Source organism: Bos grunniens, chromosome 1, assembly GCF_055505025.1.
Source record: "Bos grunniens cultivar Pamir isolate PY7600 chromosome 1, Bosgru_T2T1.0, whole genome shotgun sequence".
Classification (NCBI taxonomy): Eukaryota; Metazoa; Chordata; class Mammalia; order Artiodactyla; family Bovidae; genus Bos; species Bos grunniens.
In genome coordinates, this window is record NC_141165.1 from 93412389 (window position 1) to 93435439 (window position 23051).

Sequence of the window (23051 nt, forward strand, 5' to 3'; positions counted from 1 at the left end):
AACTCCAGAAAAATAAATGACCCAATCAAAATATGGGCCAAAGAACTAAATAGACATTTCTCCAAAGAAGACATACAGATGGCTAACAAACACATGAAAAGATGCTCAACATGACTCATTATCAGAGAAATGCAAATCAAAACCACTATGAGGTACCATTTCACACCAGTCAGAATGGCTGCGATCCAAAAGTCTACAAATAATAAATGCTGGAGAGGGTGTGGAGAAAAGGGAACCCTCTTACACTGTTGGTGGGAATGCAAACTAGTACAGCCACTATGGACAACAGTGTGGAGATTCCTTAAAAAACTGGAAATAGAACTGCCTTATGATCCAGCAATCCCACTGCTGGGCATACACACTGAGGAAACCAGAAGGGAAAGAGACATGTGTACCCCAATGTTCATCGCAGCACTGTTTATAATAGCCAGGACATGGAAGCAACCTAGATGCCCATCAGCAGATGAATGGATAAGAAAGCAGTGGTACATATACACAATGGAGTATTACTCAGCCATTAAAAAGAATGTATTTGAATCAGTTCTAATGAGGTGGATGAAACTGGAGCCTATTATACAGAGTGAAGTAAGCTAGAAGGAAAAACATCAATATAGTATACTAACGCATATATGTGGAATTTAGAAAGATGGTAACAATAACCTGGTGTACGAGACAGCAAAAGAGACACTGATGTATAGAACAGTATTATGGACTCTGTGGGAGAGGGAGAGGGTGGGAAGATTTGGGAGAATGACATTGAAACATGTAAAATATCATGTAAGAAACGAGTTGCCAGTCCAGGTTCGATACACGATACTGGATGCTTGGGGCTAGTGCACTGGGACGACCCAGAGGGATGGTATGGGGAGGGAGGAGGGTGGAGGGTTCAGGATGGGGAACACATGTATACCTGTGGTGGATTCATTTTGATATTTGGCAAAACTAATACAATTATGTAAAGTTTAAAAATAAAATAAAATTTAAAAAAAAGTGTTTTTAAAATTTTTATTGGAGTAGAGTTGACTTACAATGTTGTGTTAGTTTAGGTATCAGTTCAGTTCAGTCGCTCAGTCGTGTCCAACTCTTTGCGACCCCATGAATCACAGCACACCAGGCCTCCCTGTCCATCACCAACTCCCAGAGTTCACTCAGACCCACGTCCAATGAGTCAGTAATGCCATTCAGCCATCTCATCCTCTGTCGTTCCCTTCTCCTCCTGCTCCAAATCCCTCCCAGCATCAGGGTCTTCTCCAATGAGTCAACTCTTCGCATGAGGTGGCCAAAGTATTGGAGTTTCAGCTTTAGCATCATTCCTTCCAAAGAAATCCCAGGGCTGATCTCCTTCAGAATGGACTGGTTGGATCTCCTTGCAGTCCAAGGGACTCTCAAGAGTCTTCTCCAACACCACAGTTCAAAAGCATCAATTCTTCGGTGCTCAGCTTTCTTCACAGTCCAACTCTCACATCCATACATGACCACTGGAAAAATACAGCAAAGTAAATCAGATATATACATATATCCACTCTTCTTTTAATATTCTTTTCCCACATAGGCTATTACAGAGTATTGAGTAGAGTTCCCTGTGCTATACAGCAGGTCCTTATTTTAGTTATCAGTTTTATATATAGTAGTGTGTATATGTCAATACCAATCTCCCACAGTTTGCAACCTCCTTACCCTCTGGTAACCGTAAGTTTGGATTTCTGTTTTATACATGAGTTCGTTTGTTGGCTTGTTTACGATTCCACACGTGAGTGGTAACATATGATATGTCTTTCTCTAGCTTCTGTCTGTATGACAGTCTCTAAGTCTATCCATGTCTTTGCAAATGGCACTATTCCATTCCTCTTTATGGCTGAGTAGTAGTCGTGTCTATATGCACCCCATCTTTATCCATTCCTCTGGTGAGGGACCTTTAGGTTGCTTCCGTGTCCTAGCTATTGTCAACAGTGCTGCAAAGAACATTGGTGTGCAGGTATCCTTTCAAACATGGTTCTGCAGCTATATGCCCAGAAGTGGTATTGCTGGATGACCAAAAGTTTTAAATTTTAATGAAGTCCAGTTAATTTTTTTTTTCTTTTGTGGCCTATGATTTTGGTGTCACATTTAAGAAACCACTCTCCAATCCTAGATTACAAAGATTTAGACCTGTTGAAGTGAAAAGACTCAATGTATCTCTGGTTTCCCAATTTGCAAAGAGCTTGGATATTTAACTCCTTACCAATTATGCAGAGGAACTATAGTTTACTGAGGAAGATTGGATGAGTGTGTTACTGTTCTGATAACTTGCTGAAATCCATGTAGATGACTTATTCCAAGGAGTAATACAGGAGAGGAGGGAGATCAGAGCCCCTGAATGGTGGCAGCTGCGACAGAGAAGCAGTATCCATCCTGCTGCCCTGCTTTATGTTGGGACAACTGCTGATGATGCCCTACAGATCTAAATTCAGTTAGCTTTAAGTAATCCATTTGGTTTGTGTGGGATTCAGTGGTCTAATAGAATAGGTCCCATGTATCCAAAGAGGTCTTTCTAAAAGTAACTATTTAAAAATTTTAAAATGTGAAATCGATTTTTTATAATGTTATTATATTATATTACAACATAGAACCTCCATTTCTTCTTTTCCTCACCCCTCCCAGGTAAGAAGAGATGTCTCTGGTGGGACTTTTGCTCTTATGGGACTGCTTTTGTAGTACTGGTGAGTGACTTGGCATTAATAAAATTTTAGCAGTATTAGCAGTTATGATTTCTGATGACCTTAGCCTAAGGAAGGGTTTTTATGATTCTGACCTTTTGTCTCATTCTCTTTTTAAAAAGTAATTTTATTTATTTGCTTATTTATGGCTGTGCTAGGACTTCGTTGCTGTGCAGGCTTTTCTCTAGTTGCAGGGACTGGGGGTTACTCTTAGATGTGGTGCTGAGCTTCTCATTGCTGTCTGTGGCTTCCTTTGCTGTGGAGCATGGGTTCCAGGCATATGGTCTTCAGGAGTTGTGACACACAGGCTCAGCAGCTGCGGCTCCTGGGCTCTAGAGCACAGGCGCAGTAGTTGTGGCTCATGGGCTTAGTTGCTCTGCAGCATGTGGGATAACCTTGGCCCAGGGAGCAAACACGTGTCTTCTGCAGTGGCAGGTGAATTCTTTACCATTGAGCCATCAGGGAAGCCTTTGTGATGTTCTCTTATTAAAAGGAAGTCTCCCATTTTACAATCCTGGGAAAAAATGTTCACTTCAAAAAATGTTTATCATATACTCTTATGTGTCAGGTAAGGTGGATACAGTAGAAAACAAGATAGATAGTTTTTAACCTCAAGAACTTCATGTTCTAGAAAGAATCTTTGGTATGGAAGCAAGAAATTATAATTCTGTGTTTTTTTATTTTTTTTAACTTTACAATATTGTATTGGTTTTGCCATATATCAAAATGAATCTGCCACAGGTATACATGTGTTCCCCATCCTGAACCCTCCTCCCTCCTCCCTCCCCATACCATCCCTCTGGGTCGTCCCAGTGCACCAGCCCCAAGCGTCCAGTATCGTGCATCGAACCTGGACTGGTGACTCGTTTCATATATGATATACATATTTCAATGCCATTCTCCCAAATCATCCCACCCTCTCTCTCTCCCACAGAGTCCAAAAGACTGTTCTATACATCAGTGTCTCTTTTGCAGTCTCGTATACAGGGTTATTGTTACCATCTTTCCAAATTCCATATATATGTGTTAGTATACTGTATTGAAGAGCTATGAAGGGAGAGACTTCACTGGTGGTCCAGTGGTTAAGACTCCGTGCTCCCAATGCAGGTGCCTGGGTTCAATTCCTGGTCAAGGAACTAGATCCTGAATGCTGCAACTAAGAGTACGCATGCTGCAACTGAAGACCCTGTGGGCTGCAATTAACCAGTTGCAGCCAAAAAAAGAACTATGAAGGGAGAAGTACAAGCAGCTGTTGGTGCATGTGGGTGAGGCACTTAACTCTCAGCTGAGGGGTGAGGAGCAGCAACGTAAGGGTGACATAAAGTCTGGCCAGTTTCTTGTTGTAGGACTTCTGCAGAGCCACAGTCCTGCTACAGCTCCAACATCTACCAGCTTACCACCTTGGACACATTTCTTGATATTTACCACCTCCAGTTTTTTCATATTTGAAATGGGGAAAATAATAGTACTCATCTTACTGGTTTTCTGTGAAAATAAATGTCAGTACATATAAATTGCTTAGCACAGTACCTCTGCTACTGCTAAGGCGCTTCAGTCGTGTCCGACTCTGTGCGACCCCATAGACAGCAGCCCACCAGGCTCCCCCGTCCCTGGGATTCTCCAGGCAAGAACACTGGAGTGGGTTGCCATTTCCTTCTCCATTGCGTGAAAGTGAAAAGTGAAAGTGAAGTCGCTCAGTCACAACTGACTCATAGAGACCCCATGGAATGCAGCCCACCAGGTTCCTCCATCCATGGGATTTTCTAGGCAAGAGTACTGGAGTGGCTTGCCATTGCCTTCTCCGACAGTACCTCAGTAAACAATAAAAAATGGTCATTATTATTTTGAGAGCTGAAGGGTTATCAGGCTTCCCTGGTGACTCAAGTGGTAAAGAATCCACCTGCAGTGCAGGAGATGTGGGTTTGATCCCTGGGTTAGGAAGATTCCCCTAGAGAAGGAAATGGCAACCCACTCCAGTATTCTTGCCTGGGAAATCCCATGGACAGGGGAGCCTGGTGGGCTACAGTCCATGGGGTCACAAGAGTTGGACACAACTGAGAGACTGAACCAACCCCATGAAGGATTATCAAGGGTTGAGAAGTAACTGAGTGATCAAGGTCAGGAGAAGAATATTCCAGGCACAGAGAAGAGCACATTGCTTGCCTGGAGGCAGAACAGATTATGGAGAGTTTGAGTAACTAAAAGAAACTCAGTATGCTGTAATACTAGGTATGAGGGATTGGAGACAAACAGACAAGGCAGGAGACATGGACAGAGGCCTGATCATAGAGATGTTTGGTCTTTGTCTTAAGAGTATACAGAGTCATGAAAGGGAAATATATAAATTTAAGAGTTGCTGATATTATGGAGGAGAAGGCAATGGCACCCCACTCCAGTACTCTTGCCTGGAAAATCCCATGGACAGAGGAGCCTGGTAGGCTGCAGTCCATGGGGTCGCTAGGAGTCGGACATGGCTAAGCGACTTCACTTTGACTTTTCACTTTCATGCATTGGAGGAGGAAATGGCAACCCACTCCAGTGTTCTTACCTGGAGAATCCCATGGACAGAGGAGCCTGGTGGGCTGCCGTCTATGGGGTCACACAGAGTCGGACACGACTGAAGTGACTTAGCAGCGGCAGATATTATGGAATAATAGATACTGTCCAATAAAATATATGATTAAATGCATTATAAGTTTATAGTTACCCCACAGATACACTTGCAAATGTGAAAAATAAAGTTTGTGTTATTAAGGGACAAAACAAGGTCCCAAACAAAGTGAACAGAGGGGAAAGAAAACCAACATAAATACATATATGCTTGTGTATGGATAAAATGTCTCTGAAAGGACTTACACAACTTTGATTAGCTGGGTCTCCTCTTTTTAAGGGAATTGCGTCACTGGGGGCCTGGGATGGGAGAGAAATGTTTATTGTATACCTTTGGGAAAGTTTTGAATTTTTTAACATTACTTTCAAAAACTAACTTTTCTTAAAAAGACATATTTAATACATTTTTTTAAACTGGAATATGGTGGTTTTACAGTGTTGTATTAGTTTCTGCTGCACAATGAAGTGAATCAGACATATGTATACATAAATCCGCTCCTTCCCACCCGACTCCCATCCCACCTCTCCAGGTCATCACAAAGCACCAAGCTGAGCTTCCTGTGTTTTATAACAGGTCCTCCCTAGCTATCTATTTTACACACAGTAGTGTATAAATGCCAATTGCAAGCTCTCATATCATCCCACCCCTCCTCCCCGCCTTGTGTCTGTATGTCTTTTCTCTATATATTAAAAGAGAGAGAGTATTTAAGTCACAGGTGCAAGAGAAGATGGTGGCCTGAGCTGGCAAAGTGGCAGTGAGGATGGAGATAAGTAGATGGAGTGGCAGAATTATCAGTTGGCATGGTGGGTGGTGAGGAAGAGAGGTCAAAGATGGCATCTGAGTTTCTGCTAGTGCCATTCCACAAGATGAGATACTCAGATTCCCTAAAGATCTGTCCACAGGCTTCATCCTTCAGCTGTATCTGTAGAGTTCTGTTATGTCATGCCTTTCAACCTCCCACCACTTCAATTTGCACCTCTTTGTGAACAATTTTTATATCTTTTATAAATTCTACATTACCTGGATTGAAGGTGTTAGTCACTCAGTTGTGTCCCACTCTTTGCGACCCCATAGACTGCAACCCAGCAGTCTCCTCTGTCCATGGGGATTCTCTGGGCAGGAATACTGGAGTGGGTTGCCATGTCCTCTTCCAGGAGATCTTCCCAACTCAGGGATTGAACCCAGGTCTCCTGCATTGCAGGCAAACTCTTTACCATCTGAGCCACCAGGGAAGCCCTTTACCTGGATTATCAAGTGCCAACTAGATGTTAATTCAAATACATATCCTTAACTAATTTTTGGACTAAAGAATCATCAAATTTAGATCTAAAAAGGACCCTAGAAATTTATCATGATCTCATCATTTTATTCTACCAATGAAAACCCTAAAGCACAGAAGCAATATGTGATTTAGATTTTTGTTAAAAATTTCCTTATGTTAGAACATGAATTTGCATACTTTTGATCTCTTCTCTTTATCTTTCTTCTTTTAATTTTATTGAGAATAGTTGACATACAATATTATGTATTAGTTGCAGGTGTAAAACATAATGATTCAACATTTATATACATCACAAATTGATCACCATAAATCTAGTAACTCTCTGTCACCATGCACATATATTGCAATATTATTAACTATAGTTTCTATCCACATGACTTACTTATTTTATAATTGCAAGTTTGCACCCCTTAATCCTAATCACCTGTTTTGTTGAACCTCTCACCCCTTTCCCCTCTGGTGACCACAAGTTTTTTCTCTGTTTATGAACCTGTTTGTTTTGCTTTTTAGACCCCACATATATGTGAAATCATGCGGTATTGTCTTTCTCCATTAACACATTTTTCTTAGAATAAAACCTTTTAGGTCCATTCATGTCACATGATCAGAGCTATGGTTTTCCCCGTGGTCATGGATGGATGTGAGAGTTGGACTATAAAGAAAGCTGAGCACCAAAGAACTGATGCTTTTGAACTGTGGTGTTGGAGAAGACTTTTGAGAGTCCCTTGGACTGCAAGGAGATCAAACCAGTCAACTCTAAAGGAAATCAGTCCTGAATATTCATTGGAAGGATTGATGCTGAAGCTGAAACTCCAATACTTTGGCCACCTGATGTGAAGAACTGACTCATTGGAAAAGACCCTGATGTTGGGAAAGATTGAAGGCAGGAGGAGAAGGGGACAACAGAGGATGAGAGGGTTGGATGACATCACCGAGTCGATGGACATGAGTTTGAGCAAGCTCCAGGAGTTGGTGATGGACAGGGAAGCCTGGCGTGCTGTAGTTCATGGGGTCGCAAAGAGTCGGACACGACTGAACCACTGAACCGAACTGAACTGAACTGATGTCACAAACGGCAAGATTTCATTCTTTTTCTTTAATGGGTGACTAATATTCCATTGTATATGTACCACATCTTCTTTATCCATTTATCTATTGATGAACAGATAGGTTCCTTCCATAAATAATGCTGTTGTGAACATTTTAGTGTATATGTCTTTTTCAAATTAGCATTTTCTTTTTTTTGGTATAAATACTCAGAAGTGGAATTGCTGGATTGTATGACATTTCTATTTTTTGTTTTTTTTTTTAGGAACCGCCATACTGTTTCCTGTAGTGGCTGTACCAATTTACATTCCTGCTAACAGTATACAGGGGTTCCCTTTTCTTCCCAACCTTATTAACACTTGTTTTTCATTATCTTTTTCATGATAGTCATTCTGATAAGTGTTAGGTGATATCTCCTTGTGGTTTTGATTTGCATTTCCCTGATAACTAGTGGCAGTGAGTATCTTTTCATGTGTCTGCTGTTCTGTTTGGGTGAATTCCGTTATTCTGACTTCCAGATCACTTATGCATTCTTCTTGTTACTTAGCTTGCTATTTATTCATTCTAGTGTGTTTTTAAAATTTCTGATATTGAATTATTTATTTTTGATTAGGTAATTTTTATATTTTCTAGATCCTTGTTCACATGATCAGTGTTTAGATCAATTCTTTCCCCTAAATCAGTTAACATTTTTACTACCGATGTTTTGAATTCTTTGGCAAATTGTTTCCGTTTCATTATCTGTCTTTTCTGATTTTCTTTTGTTCTTTCAATTGAGAGAAGTTCCTCTGGCTTTTCATTTTACTTGACTCTCTCTGGTTCTGTGAATCAGGTGAAACCGTCACCTACTGTGGACTTGAAGAGGTGTTCTTATGTGGAATGGCTCCATACAGAGTGTGTGCCCAGTGTCTTTGGTGGGAGGGCTGTATTAGATGTGAGCATCAGTTATGTCTTTCCTCAGGGTGTGCTGGCAGCTGTCACCTTGGTAGGAGGTGGGCTGGAGGTGGAGAGGCTAGAGCTGGTACCGAGTGTGAGGAGGGACTTCCTCTCTTCACAGTAGCCGTCACCACCCTGTGAAGTTGCTGGAGCAGAAGCCCTGAAGGTCAGGCTTGAGCTGGCTCTATGCCCCATCCCCCCCTCCACCCCCCGCTTGTTTTCATGGTGTGTGTTTTTAGTTGCTCAGTCGTGTCCAACTCCGTAACCCCATGGACTGTAACCCACCAGGCTCCTCTGTCCATGGGATTCTCCAGGCAAGAATACCGGAGTGGGTTGCCATGTCCAGGAGATCTTCCCAACCCAGGGATCGAACCCAGGTCTCCTGCATTGCAGGTGAATTCTTTACCATCCGAGCCACCAGGGAAGCCCTTTTTCATGGTAGTCATTTATTTTTTTTTGCTCAACTTTTTCTTAACACTGAATTTTTAAAAAACCTTTTATTTTGTATTAGAGTATAGCTGATTAACAGTATTGTGATGGTTTCAGATGAATGGCAAAGGGACTCAGCCATACATGTACATGTATCCATTTCCCCCTGAACTTCCCTCCTATCCAGGCTGCCACATAACAGTGAAGAGTTCCCTGTGCTGTATAGCAGGTCCTTGCTGGTTACCTAGCGTGTGCTTTCCCCTCTCCCTGCCCTTGCCCCTTTCCTCAGAGGAGGGCAGTGCTGAAGCAAATGGGGCTCCTGGGCATACAGAGGTCCTCTGCGCTGCCTGTGTAGGTGACTGTGGTTCCACCTAGACACAGCTTACGTCGGAGTCTTTCCCCAGTCCTAGCTGCCCCAGATCCAGTGCCTCAGCGCTGGAGTGTTCACCGGGCTTGGGCTGGGGCAGGAAATTCGGCAGCTGCAGGACAGATGTCTGTCTGCCCTGCCTTGGGGACAAGACCCCTTTGTGTCTCCCAGCTGATCCTTGTTCCCAGCCTCTGCTGTTGCTGATTGTCTTGAACCTGCTCTGCAAGGGAGGTGAGGTCTGTGAGGTTTCTCTGTATTAGGGAGTGAGCTGTGACAAAGTGGCTGCTCCCAGAAATCTGCCTCTAGGGTGCTGCTTCAAGAAGCACCAACAGTGGCCACTGCTGCCCCTCCTAGGCTCCACCATGGGACTACGTTGCCTCCTCTGAGTCCCAGGGTTGAGTTTTTCTCCCCAGTTCTGGCTGCCTCAGGCCCAATGCTGCACTGTGATGTGAAGTGAGCAGGGCAGGAACGTTCCATCAGTTCAGGCTGGGGCTGGAGGTGGAGGTGGGAAGCCCATCACCTGCTGGAGCGGACCTCTCTTGCCAAGTCATCCTGTGCACACTCTTTACAGGTAGAGCCTAGGCTTCTCCAGCCTCTCTTTCTGTCCCAACAGTTCTCTGGCCAGCCAAGGGGGCTTGGCTCCTTCACACAGGACCCCAGGACTGGGATGCCCAGTCTGTGGCTCAACCCACTCACTCCCTGGGGTGAGTCTCTGCCCATCCGATCTCCCTTTTCCTCTGAGACCCCTCCTGGGGGCACAGGTCCTGACTCAACTCTTCTTCTGTCCTACCCAATTACATGTGTATCTTTCTTACAGGCTTGGTTGTATAGGAGTCCTTCTGCCAGTTTGCAGTTGGAATGGTTCCACCTGTAGATGTAGTTTCGACATGTTCTTTGTGGGGGTGACCTCCGTGTCCTCTTGCCCTGCCGTCTTGATCGCACTTTTCCTGAAGCATCTTGTGTCAGCATCTCTTTCTCTATTGCCGTTATTCCAACTGGAGTCCAGAGTCTTTGGCCTGGACTCTAGCAGTGGCCTTAAAACTGATCTCCTTAGCTTTAGACTTTCTCTTTTTTATCTTCTGAATTACAGTAAAATGTTTTTATTTTTTCTAAAAATGTGAGTCTTATTGTGACCTCTTAATTTTTTCACTAACTGTTCTTGGAGATAGATGAGAAGTACAAATTTCTTGGAGGGCATTCACAGCTTGCATGATTTGTAACTAGTTCATGTTTCTGATTTCATTTCTGAATATATCTGCCATTGCATCCATGCCTGACTAGTCATCTTTTCCAAAATTCAATCTGTGCTTTTCCATTAATGTTTATTAGTTCATTTTTCCCTTCCACCTGAGGTAACTTTTCCCTTGTATATTTTTATTGAAGATGTATCTGTCTTTCAAGAGCTTATTCATTTACTACTTACTTTAGGACGATTTCAGGGCAAAGTTTTCCCTTACTTTCATGTCTTTGAGTTTGTACCACCAACAGAATAGTATTCCGGTAGATTTCTTTCCAGTTTAGTGGTGTATGTGTACATGTACTTCTCTCTTTACATGTAGAGACTATATCTTTTTCATTTTGGTATACTCCACCAACTTTTTCTCTTTCCTAACTTTTGCACATTCTAGATGCCCAGAAAAAAGTTTGGATTAAATTTGAGGCTATTTGTGTCTCCTCTGCAGAGCTTCAGTGATATGGAACTGGTTTGAAAACTGAGGTTAGAAACTGGAGGGATTAATCATGAGTATTTAAGTAGTAACAGACTAGAAGTGCTCTTGAGTGACTTGTTATACTTCTAAATGGCATTCTTCACTTGTGGCTTTTTGTTTCAATTTTCACATGACTATTTATTTTGAAATGTATTTATTACACTTGGTGCAAATTTTTAAAAAGTGAAACATACTTAATATGATTGACTTCCCAGATGGACTAAATTACAAATACAAGTAAGTTTTCTATTGTAGATATTAATACAAAATTTAAAATCAAATGATGGGTATTTAGAAAAATATTGAATAAAAAATTGTCTTTTTTTTTTTTTTGAGTTAAAAAACAATTTTAGTCACAGTATTTTACAACTGCCCATTGACCAGCCAGAACTGCTTATTCCTGGTTCAGGCAATGTTCTCAATGAGTCAGTTAGCTGATAAGAATATGGCCTTCATGTGCATTACATTACTTTTTCCACTAGAGGGCAGGAGTGACTCATGATTGCCCCAGTTCAGTTCAGTTCAGTCACTCAGTCATATCAGTTGGCGACCCCATGGACTGAAGCACAACAGGCTTCCCTGTCTATCACCAACTCGCAGAGCTTACTCAAATTCATGTCCATCGAGTCGGTGATGCCATCCAACCATCTCATCCTCTGTTGTCCCCTTCTCCTCCTGCCTTCAATCTTTCCCAGAATCAGGGTCTTTTCCAAGGAGTCAGTTCTTCGCATCAGGTGGCCAAAGTATTGGAGTTTCAGCTTCAGCTGAAATTGATTGCACCAGGCAATAGTAAAATACTCTGGGATTATTCTTGAAAGACAGTTTTCAATGCAAAACTGGACAAAATGCATTTGCAATTAATTTAAAAACCACATATTCTGTTGACTTTCTGGCTAAGTGGAAATTAATCTCTAGTATTAGCTGTTAAGCTTAGTAGACTAATTGTGCTATATGTTAGAACATTTCTCTCACCTTAGTTTTCAATTTATTTCTCATTTCATATATTCATGTGTTAAGTTCTGCTCTGTGATAGGCTCCGTGCTTTTCCTGGGAATATAAAGTCAAATAAGACATATCCTAGCTTCAGAAAACCCGGTTTCACTAAAAGAAAGTTTTGAGATACAAATATGTATACGCCATAATGCACTGAATGCGTACAGGGAATGAGGCACTGTTCCATGTGTTTCACTTCTATTGTCTGACTTACTACTCACAACAACTCTGAGAAGCATCAGGCTTTAGTGTTCTGTTTACAGGTGTAAACGGAGGCTCAAAGAGGCTAAGTACCTTGCTAAGCATCACACAACATTTAAATGGTGGGACCAGTGTTTGCATTTAGGTAATATAACATGACACCTGGCCTCTTCATCATTGTGCTACTAAAGTATTTCCCGCAATAAGTTCTATGCTCAGAAAATAATCACTTATGGAGAAATGAGACATCCTGGGGAAATAAATAGCGTCTTATGAATTAAGTGCTTCCTCTTGAGGTCCATGATAGAGTATCAATAAAGGTACTTGTCTTTCTCACCTGGATTCTGAAGTTTAATGAATAAGACGAGTGAAGTGAAAGTGAAAGTCGCTCAGTCGTGTCCGACTCTTTGTGACCCCATAGACTATACAGTCCATGGAATTTTCTAGGCCAGAATACTGGAGTGGGTAGCCTTTCCCTTCTCCAGGGGATCTTCCCAATCCAGGGATCAAACCCAGGTCTCCCACATGGCAGGTGGATTCTTTACCAGCTGAGCCACAAGGGAAGCCCAATACGAGGAAAGTAGCAGCCAAATAAGACAAAAGATGGGGCCAAAATATCACCATTATCGCCAATAGAAGCCAAATTGCAGGATTTGGCTTCAGGTCTCTTTGCCAGGTGGGTCTGCTGATGCTGAGCTCAGGACTGGCAGTTTCCCCTTCACCCTCTATGAAGGGGAGCCCAGGCTTAGTAAGCCTCACCTGCAGCCTTCCAGTCAGTGCTTGCTCCCAGCAGAACAAAGTCCCTAAAGGAGCTGTGATATGAGTTTTTCCTATAGATACCTCATACCCCCCAAAAGAGGCAGGCTCCAGGTCAAGCATGCCTAATTTATTCTCCCCAAATTACCTACCAGATAAATCACTCCATCACCTTGGAGCAGAGAGACACCAGTAATTACAGTGAATTTTTTTCTGGGAAGTAAACACCAGAAGTAGTGGCAATGCATACCTCTAATATTTTCTAGCTCCTGTCAGCTACTTACTAGTTACTTTTTTTTGAGAAAACCATTGGGTTCCCCCCAAATATGTATATATCCCAATCCCCAAGCCTGTGAATGTTAGTTTATATGCGGCCCAGTGGTAAAGAATCTGCCTGCCAATGCAGGAGTCAGGGGTTCAGTCCCTGGTCCAGGAAGATCCTACATGCCATGGAGCAACTAAGCCCGTGTGCCACAACTATTGCGCCTGTGCTGTGGAGCCTGCGGCTGCCACTACTGAAACCCACACGCTAGAGCCTGTGCTCTGCGACAAGAAGCCCCTGCGGTAAGAAGCCAGTGCACTGCAGCTAGAGAGGAGCCCGCATGTGTTGCAGCTAGAGAGGAGCCCGCATGTGTTGCAGCTAGAGAGGAGCCCGCATGTGTTGCAACTAGAGAAAGAGTTGCACAGCAAGGAAGACCCAGCGCAGCCCAAAATAAATAAATATTTTTAAAAGGAGGAACTATGATGCAGGTGGAATTAAGTTTGCTAATCCGCTGACTGTAAAATGGGAGATTATCCTGGTTTATTCAGGTGTGGTATGGACTGAGTGTGTTCCTCCACAATTCCTATGTTGAAGCCTTAACCACTAATGTGATGGTATTTGAAGGGGCCTTTAGGCGATAATTGGTTTGGGATTAGGCCATGAAAGTGAGGCCCTCATGATGGGATTAATGCCCTTGGAAGAAGAGGAGTATCTCTCTATGAGCACCCACGGAAGAAAGGCCCTGTGAGCATAAAACAAGAAGGCAGCTGTCTATAGGCCAGGAAGAGAGCTCTCATGGGAGCTCAGCTGCACTGGCACCTGATTTTAGGCTTCCAGCCTCCAGAGCTGTGAGAAAATAAATGTCTTTCGTTTGAGTCACATAGTGCACGTATTTGGCTGCACTGCTCGGCTTGTGAGATCTTAATTCCTCAACCAGGGATCGAACCCATGCTCCCTGAAGAAGAAGCATGGAGTCCTATCCATGGACGGCCAGGGAAGTCCCTGAGGTACTTTGTCACCACAGCTCAAGCTAAGACAAAATGGGTACGGTCACCCTTAAAAGTGGAAGCGTCACACAGATGGCAATGTGACAAAGTGGAGGCCGCTAAATTGTGGAAAAACAGACTTTCTGACAAAACAGTGTTTGATGCAAGTGGGACTCCTGGTCCAGAGGAGGGTGTGGTGTGGATCAGGAGTGAAGCTCAGGGAATTAAAAAGCAGGAACTCCACAGCTGTCTGCCTTACCTAAGGCCCCAGGAGATGAAATGGGGCCTGTGTGACACAAATTTATAGCCCATCAAGGTCGATGCCAGTTTCTCTGTTTCCGTATTATATGCCCTGGCATTTAATAAAGGCCTGAATGTCCAGCCTTTCCCAGCTCTGCTCCTGGACATAAAGAAAAGACACATTGGGCAGCTTGGAAATATAAAGTAGCACAACTTTACAACCTAGAGGGAAATGTGACTAGGGCATTAGTCATCTGCAAGGAGACCCAAAGGGAAGGAAGAATTTCATACAGGGTCAGGAAATCTGATCTATCTAGTCCCTTTCTCCGGAGAGTCCTTGGAGTTTCTGGACTTTATTATCATCTATAAAAGTTGTGTTTCCTTTTATGAAGTGAAAGCCATCTATATGTCCATTTGTCCTAGCGGCACATATATGCCCAAGAGCCTGGGCCACGAGGAGCAGGCCAGTTAACGCCTTGGGGGCAAGTATGCCCAGCAAGAGGTGCTTTCTCACCGAGATGAGTGCTTGAGAGAGATGTCCGTTTAACCATGGTAGATTTAATTTAATACATCCATTGCTCATTTGGTGACTCCTTTTTAAGTACTAAACATTGCACTTAGGTAGTTGCTAGAGATAAAATATGTAAACACATAGTTCCTGTCCTTAATGAGCTCAAAGTGTACTTGGAAAAAAAGACATGTACATGGATAGCTAGAACACAGTAAGATATAAGTAAAAAATAAAGATGTTTATGAAGCAATCTTCAATGGCCCCAGAGCACCGCTGTGTGCTCTTGCTGGATATGCCAAGAATACAAGGCTCTGAGCTCCCTTTTCCTGAACCTTTCCTCAGGGTTGGGTTTGCAGCAGGCAATCTTGAGCATAAGGGAATGTTTCCCGAGACAAAAAATAGGCTTGCTGCGTACTCAATGTAAAAGTGGCGAGTCTCCAAGTGCAGTGCCCCTCTCCTGTGATGCAGCCCACTGCATATGTGGACGACTCTCCAGACTGTCCTGTGCCATCCCTGTGAGCCTTGGAGGACCCAAGGACCCAGCACACAGGAAGCTTTGGCTACCACTTGTGTCGTCATGAAGTCCTCTGTCTTTGATTTAGACATCTCATGTCTTCTGCCAGCACCATTAAATAGTAATAAGCTAGCTTGTCAGCTTGTATGTAGACACTTCACAATTTCTTACTGCCTTGGGGAAGTAACCTGAGACTTGAAGAATGAATATGCATTGTCTAGGTTGACAAGAAGGTCACGTGTACCACTTGGATAATACTGAGTCAGGCACAGCTGCCCTATGATGGCTTTTGCTCTCTCTAATTCTGAGCTGCATAGATCTACGTGGTTCATTGGTTCTGTTCTTGGAAAAATGATGTGCATATTCTCCTTGCAATAGATCTGTAATAGTTCATGGTTCCTAGTGTAAGGGAGAGGGTATCTCTGATCTAGGCATGAGCCACAATCTGAAATGTGTGTGTGTGTGTGTGTGTGTGTGCGCGCGCAAGAGAGAGAGAGAGATTGATTCAGATCCTTGCTTTTTCAAATAATTCTGTTTGTTTTGACTTTGATACTTTTCCTTAGCTCATTTTAATGTGAAAATTTCTTGAACCTTTAGAATGAAGAGGATTTGGGGAAGAGTCTTTGTTTGTTTAATTTTACAGAACTTTGTCTTTTGTGTGGTGTTAAAAATATGGTGGCTTGCATTCCAGGGTTTTCTCGCTTTGTTTACCTATACTATTTTGGTCCAGAAATTCTTACTCCTTTTCTCATATTCGGCTCAATTTTGATTGCACTCCCATCTATTTCTCCTCATTGTTCTGCCCTTTCCTTGCACTCCTGACTTTGTAACAGCTTCTCCTTCCTGAAGGATCTGACTGATAAAGGGGTTCTGTTGTCAAATCCATCAGAAGATGCCTTTGTTTTCCCCATAAAACAGACACCAGTACCATACAAATTTTGTGGCTATTAATGGGTCACCTACACACCCATTTGTGTTTTGTGGTTTGTAAGCATTGTCTTGTCATTCAACTTTCAAATAAATGTTCTTGGGTTTTGGACTTTGCTATCTAGTTGCCCTTCCAGTTTTCATGTGAAGATTTGAAAAAATGAAAAAGTTTTGCTGCCTCTGCCCCCTCTTCTCAGGATCCATATTAAAAAAAAATAAATAAAATAAAATTCTTATGAAGTATAACTATTTATAGCATTAGCTGGGGCACTGTAATCATGCCACATGCTGTCCCTGACGCATCTACCTGAGGCATTTTACAAGAATACTTCAGCTTTATGAAGCTATCCTTGAAAATGTCTTCAGAGCATTTTCCCTATTGTATCTAGTATATCTTCTGATCTTAATTTGATTTCTCTCTTGGAAGCAATCTTGTTGATTAGCTGACATGAATAAATACCCTTGGTAGTTCCACTTATCATGATAAATTATTTACATATTCAGTTCAGATTAACCCTTATTTCGGTCCCCTTGTTTGTGCCAGGCACTGTTAGCTAGGCACCAGAGACACAGAGTTGAAGAAGCCATAGAGCCTGCACTGAAGGAGCTCACAGGTACGTTCGTTTGCCAGTGTTAGGGATGTGTCCTCACCTCAAATGATGTCAGACCCCTAAAAGCAACCTCTGATGTGGAGAAGAAATTTGGACATTCTATCATAACTAGTAAAATTTCCAGGAGGCGAAAGGAAACAGAAACTGTTACTGAACCTCGAGTTATTGTGGAGGACAAGACTCTGAGTACTGATATTAAAAGTTCCTGGTGTTTGTTAATAATCTCAAAATATAGTATAAACACATACACCTGGAGAAGGAAATGGCAACCCACTCCAATATTCCTTCTTGGGAAATCCCATGGATAGAGGAGCCTAGTGGGCTACAGTCCATGGGGTCACAAGAGTCAGACAGGACTTACTGGTTAAACAAATAATACACACACACACACATATATGTATGTGCATATATATATATATATGTACATATGTATGTATGCAGTAGATTGAATGTTTATGTTCCTCCAAAATGCATAGGTTAAAACCTTAATTCCCAAGGTGATGGTGTTAGGAGATGGGATCTTTGGGAGATGATCAGGTTGTGAAGGAAGCCCTAGTGAATGGGATTAGTGCCCTTATAAGAGAGGCCCCAGAAGAGATTTCTTGCCTCATCCACAACATGAGGACAGATAGTGAGGGATGACAGTCTACAAGGAAGGGGGTCTCACCAGACACTGAATCTGCTGACACCTTGGTCTCTGACTTCCCAACCTCCAGGCCTGGAAGAAATAAATTTCTGTTGTTTATAAGCCACCTAATCTGTGTTTTTAAAAAAAATTTATTGGAGTATAGTTGCTTTACAATGTTGTATTAGTTTCTGCTATACAGCAGACTTGAATCAGCTAATGTATTTACATGTATCCCCTCTTTTTTGGATTTACTTCCCATTTAGGTCACCAAAGAGCATTGAGTAGAGTTCCGTGTGTGACACAGTAGGTTCTCATTGGTTATCTATTTTTTACATAATCGCATATATATGTCAATCCCAATCTCCCAGTCCATCCCACCCCCTTCCCCCTGATGGTGTCCATACATTTGTCCTTTGTGTCTGTGTATGGTGTTTTACTATAGCCTCCCAGGCAAAGGCTATATATATATATATATATATATATGTAAAACTTTTGTGATAAGAGTGCTTATCTTATAGATCAGTTAGATCACTTATTCCCAGGAAGACTAGGAAGGGAACTGGGAATAAACAATAGAGAAATAGTCCATGAAGTTAACTCAAGAAATCAGAAAAATAATCCACAATTTATAGTGCTACATTTGTGTTTAAATTGTCAGTTGAGACTTCGTGATTATAGTTTTATCTTAAAACACAATTCTAACAATTTATTTTGAAGCTGTGTTATCCTTACCTGGTACTCTTCTTTTTATACCCCCTCGAGGCAGGCTAGTTCTGTTTGTTTACCTTTGAGAACCCCACTCGTTTTTGAAGTTTGGGTCACAGAGGCATGCTAAATTGACATTTTCCATGAAAGTTTATCATGTCTTCCAGATCCTTCTCCTAGGATTTCAGTAAAATTAATTTTCTATGGTTATAAATATTTGAACATACAAACTCTGAAGACTAAACATAGATGAACAGAATTTTATGTTCTGAACAATAAAACTTAAAAGGATATCAATTAAATTGAAATGTTAAATGATGAGCATGATTACTACTGTGCTTCATGAAATTTAAGGACATATGATAAGCAGTGAAATTTGGCATTGAAGTATTATCTGTTGAAGAATAGAATAGACATAATCCATAAAATATATTATTGTATTAACTGTAAGGATGATGTTCAGATTATGAGATTTACTACATTATACACTATTTTCTGTATTAGTACTCCTAGAAGAAACTTTTCTTTGTTTTGGCACCTGGAATAGTTATGCTGCTCCTAAACCGCTGTTCTGTTTACCTTGTAAGAACCCTGGACCTTCTAACTGATCATGTTTCTCTTTACATTACCTGTCAGGAAGCTCAGAGTCAAATCTGTGGCTGACCCATAGTAAGTTTGAGGGCTCTTCTGGCATATATTATCTGTCCTAATCTGACATCTCATCTTACTTTCACCCTGCCATTATTTCTTTCCACTAATTTTTATTATAACATATTCAGTCAGTTTAGTTCAGTCGCTCAGTCGTGTCCGACTCTTTGCGACCCCATGGACTGCACCCTGCCAGGCCTCCCAGTCTATCGCCAACTTCCAGAGTTTACTCAAACTCATGTCCATCAAGATGGTGATACCAACCAACCATCTCATCCTCTGTTGTCCCCTTTCCCTCCCACCTTCAATCTTTCCCAGCATCAGGGTCTTTTCAAATGAGTCAGTTCTTCACATCAGGTGGCCAAAGTATTGGGGTTTCAGCTTCAGCATCAGCCCTTCCAATGAATATTCAGGACTGATTTCCTTTAGAATGAATTGGTTGGATCTCCGTGCAGTCCAAGGGGGACTCTCAAGAGTCTTCTCCAATACCACAGTTCAAAAGCATCAATTCTTTGGCGCTCAGCTTTCTTTATAGTCCAACTCTCACATCCATAAATGACTACTGGAAAAACCATAGCTTTGACTAGATGGACCTTTGTTGGCAAAGTAATGTCTCTGCTTTTTAATATGCTTTCTAGGTTGGTCATAACTTTTCTTTTAAGGAGCAAGTGTCTTTTAATTTCATGGCTGCAGTCACCATCTGTAGTGATTTTGGAGCCCCCCAAAATAAAGTCTCTCAACGTTTCTACTGTTTCCCCATCTATTCGCCATGAAGTGATGGGACTGGATGCCATGATCTTAGTTTTCTGAATGTTGAGCTTTAAGCCAACTTCTGCACTTTCCTCTTTCACTCTTTCATCAAGAGGCTCTTTAGTTGTTCTTCACTTTCTGCCATAAGGGTGGTGTCATCTGAATATCTGAGGTTATTGATATTTTTCCCGGCAATCTTGATTCCAGCTTGTGCTTCATCCAGCCCAGCATTTCTCATGATGTACTCTGCATATAAGTTAAAAGAGCAGGGTGACAATATACAGCCTTGATGTTCTCCTTTCCCAATTTGGAACCAGTCTGTTGTTCCATGTCCAGTTCTAACTATTACTTCTTGACCTGCATACAGATTTCTGAGGAGGCAGGTCAGGTGGTCTGGTATTCCCATCTCTTTAAGAATTTTCCATAGTTTGTCATGATCCACACAGTCAAAGGCTTTGGCATAGTCAACGAAGCAGAAGTATATGTTTTTCTGGAACTCTCTTGCTTTTTCGAGGATCCAATGGATGTTGGCAATTTGATCTCTGGTTCCTCTGCCTTTTCTAAATCCAGCTTGAACATCTGAAAGTTCATGGTTCACATACTGTTGAAGCCTGGCTTGGAGAATTTTGACCAGTACTTTACTAGCATGTGAGATATTGTTTTAATTCTTTGACGAGCCTCTAAATTTTAATTGATTCAAATAAACAAAGTGAGCAGCTCACATAAATAATTATAAGGGGTAAGTATTTACACAGTCAATCTCAGTTGTGCTGTATTGGTACTGAATATGAGGAAGCAGGAAATTTCTGTAACTCTATCTGAAGAACCCATAAGGTAGAAGGAGACAGGAAGTCAGGCTTAATAATTCCTCTCATTGGGCATCGCACATCTTGGATGTTCTGAGGACTGTGACTTCAAACTCTCTCCTTTTTCTTCCCTGGTCTCCGTGTTCAGTGCTTACCTTACAGTACAGATCCAAGAAATGTTACAAAGGGAGTCTTTTTGCCCCCAAATATCTTCCTTGTTACCTAAAATTTTACCAGACATAGGTTTATTTGGACAGCCAGCAAATGCCTATGGATAAGTACAGCTTTATAAAACTAACAGAACTTTAGAGAGCCCAAACAATTTCCTTTTTATAAATGAGGAAATTGAGGCTCCTTGAGGTAAAGCAATGTTCCCAAAGGTGTACAGTTTATAAATGTTAAAAATCAGGACTGGAAGTCTTGACTCAAAACCCAAAGTGTATCAGAAAGTAGATTTTTAAAAGAAGTAACTGTATGGCATGGTATAGTTCGTTATATATATTTAGTATATACTTGGGCTTCCCTTGTAGCTCAGTCAGTAAAGAATCTACTTAGCATTTGTAACATTCTCTACGGAAGGAGTGTTGCCTCTGGAGCTGGTGGGAAACCACCCAGCTCTTAGGGAGTCAGTGTTCATCTAGGTATGATGGTCATGAAAAGGAGAATGGAAATCCAATAGAGCAGGAAGAGGCAGACTGGGAAAATGAATATGTGAGAACAAGAAGCAATAAACTGCAGAGGGAAAAGAAGTACAGGATAAGACTGTGAGGGGAAGCAGAGGTAAATGGGAAAGATAAGACAAAAGCAGTAGTGAAAGAGACAGAAGAAGGAGAATAAAAGGGAGCAGAGTAAAAACAGACCAGAAAGTGGGACTATGAGAATAAAGTGAGTAAGAAAGACACAGTGAAGACTAATAAATGAAAGAGATGAGGAATGCCCCCCATAGGCAGTCAGATGTTCAACCAGATGTTGTAAATAGCAGATGGAACAGCACATTTAATGCTTAATACTAAAAGAAATTGGATATTTATTGTACTTTATAAGTGTGGAGAGGCACCAATATGTTGCCCTAAAATGAAATCAATCCAACAGTTAAAAAAGTAAACCAATAAATAAAACCCAAAACTTTCTGGATAAAATTTTCGAAGGAGGAACTTCATTAATATATTAATAGATTTTTGGTCTACAGGGAAGTAGTTACACTGGGCTATTAAAAACAACTGTCACCCTAGGTAGGGTCTATCTTCCTTTAAAGATGCAAATTAGGCAAGGACTCTCAAATGTTACTTCGGATAAGAAAGTTACAATTATCTGCTATAATCATGTGCTCTTTGGTTCTTGCTTTATTTCACAGTGGCTTTAATTAAAGGCCTAGTGATGTCGGAAAGTCACATTAATTATTCATCTGCAAACATTTACATAGACTTCCCTGCTCCCCTTCAATAAATTATCAACTTCACATCTCCATAATTTAATCAAAATGACTAAAAATACACCATCTCCAGTCCCTGCCCCTCCTCTCTGGGCTTTGTCTCTTTAGCATTATTTGTTAGTGGAGAAGACTTCCCACTGTTATGAAGAAAGAAGAGAAGAAAATCTGTCTGCTGAAATTGTGTGGCTAGTGTTTACTTTTTTTCCCCCACACTGTCATATTGATTGGAATAAAGCTGTGGTTTGCAAATGTCCATAATTTTTTTGGAGCAAGATAAGAGGTACTGTGGAATCATGCTATTATTAAAAGACAACATGATGTTGGGATATATTAATAGAAGCATAATAATTCAAGAATAAAGCAGCAGTTTCTCCTATAATTCTCTGAGTGTGAAGAATCAAAGCTTCAACCAATAAGCATATAGTAAAATCTGATTTCAAAACTGTAGAGCTACAGGAATCAAGACAGTGTGGTTATGGTGTGAAACTAGACCTATCCAGTGGAATATAATTGAGAGTCCCCAAATAGATCTGTACATTTAAGGTCAGTTTATTTTTGACAAAGATGCCAGAATATTCAATGGTAAAGAATAGTCTCAATAGGGGTCACTGAAGCAACTGGATATTCATACAGCAAAGAATGAAGTTGGATCTTTACCTGTGGCACATGCAAAAATTAACTGAAAATGGATCAAAGACAGAAAGTTAAAAGTGTAAAACTCTCAGAAAGAAAATTAGTCTGTATCATTATGACCTTGTTAGGGAATGGTTTCTTAAATATGACACCAAAAGTGCAGGCAACAAAAGCAAAAGCGGGTAAACTGGATTACATCAAAACAAAAATATTTGTATATCAAAGGACACTATCAAAAGACTGAAAAGACAATCCATAGAATGGGAGGATGTGCTTGCAAATAATTTATCTGATAAGGGTCTAGTATTCAGAATATATAAAGGACTCCTGCAGCTCAGCAAGAGAAAAAGGCTCAAAATGAAATGTAACAC

General features: G+C 41.4%; 1 protein-coding gene and 1 long non-coding RNA gene across 4 annotated transcripts in view; one reads left to right on the top strand and one right to left on the bottom strand.

Annotated features, from left to right (window-relative positions):
• The window catches only part of IGSF11 (immunoglobulin superfamily member 11), a 260051-nt gene that overhangs the window by 73170 nt on the left and 163830 nt on the right, over positions 1-23051 (top strand). The gene's annotated exons all lie outside the window — the stretch shown is intronic.
• The window catches only part of LOC147379947 (uncharacterized), a 35874-nt gene continuing 24037 nt past the window's right edge, over positions 11215-23051 (bottom strand). Inside the window, exons 2-5 of one of the 2 annotated variants that reach the window (XR_015165187.1) lie at positions 18439-18587; positions 17746-17796; positions 12050-12124; positions 11215-11841 (exon numbers count right to left, since the gene is read on the bottom strand). This is a non-coding gene — a long non-coding RNA (uncharacterized LOC147379947). The remainder of the gene's footprint in view (positions 11842-12049; positions 12125-17745; positions 17797-18438; positions 18588-23051) is intronic. The other variant, XR_015165188.1, reaches the window with a different exon arrangement.